This window comes from Penaeus monodon, chromosome 25, assembly GCF_015228065.2.
Source record: "Penaeus monodon isolate SGIC_2016 chromosome 25, NSTDA_Pmon_1, whole genome shotgun sequence".
Taxonomy (NCBI): Eukaryota; Metazoa; Arthropoda; class Malacostraca; order Decapoda; family Penaeidae; genus Penaeus; species Penaeus monodon.
This window is the reverse complement of record NC_051410.1, coordinates 16,165,216-16,165,855: the sequence shown is the minus strand read 5'-3', so window position 1 is coordinate 16,165,855 and position 640 is coordinate 16,165,216. Positions and strand designations below refer to the sequence as shown.

The 640-nt window shown below is 37.7% G+C and overlaps 1 protein-coding gene across 1 annotated transcript in view; it reads right to left on the bottom strand.

The window, feature by feature from the left end:
• Positions 1–640, bottom strand: part of LOC119589076 (E3 ubiquitin-protein ligase hyd-like) — a gene marked incomplete at its 3' end in the record, with an annotated part of 8,472 nt that overhangs the window by 6,617 nt on the left and 1,215 nt on the right.

Here is a 640-nt window from a genome sequence, read left to right as displayed (position 1 = left end):
CAGAACTGCAATTAACAGTACATGTTCCTAGGGGCATTAACTTAACTAAACCTAATGATTCCCAATACATTACTAAACTACACAATCCTTTGGTCTTAAAGACAAGCATTTTTATTAATTTCTGAAATAACTTTAAAAACATATGCGGCAACAATGTAAATGCAGGAATACCTTTCCTTGCCATTACACAATAATATAACCAATTCCACACCTTTTCATAACAGACAACTACACATTCCTCATCGTACAGTGTGAATACTAAGGCCTCTGCCTCTTTGGTTTCCAGCAAAGGACAACAAACTTCCAAGTTTAATCAGGTGTAATCAGGCAAGAGTTTGGACCAATTCCTTATTAGAAGTTAAACTGCCAGGAAGATATACAAGCTTTATTTAATCAAAATACATGCATTGGGGCATTATTGGCAATTACAAGATGCAAGGCTAGTCTCTGGCAGGTGTTTGGGAATCTTCAAGACCACTATCAGAAAATGCTTTGGGTAAATTTTCACCACAATGTCTAGAGAATATATAAAACACTATCTGAACCAATTGAGAGAAGGCCACGATTATCAAGCCTACGGATCTTTGCTCATGCGGCCAAGTACAGCGATACCACAGCCTATGTGCTTCCAGCTCTATAC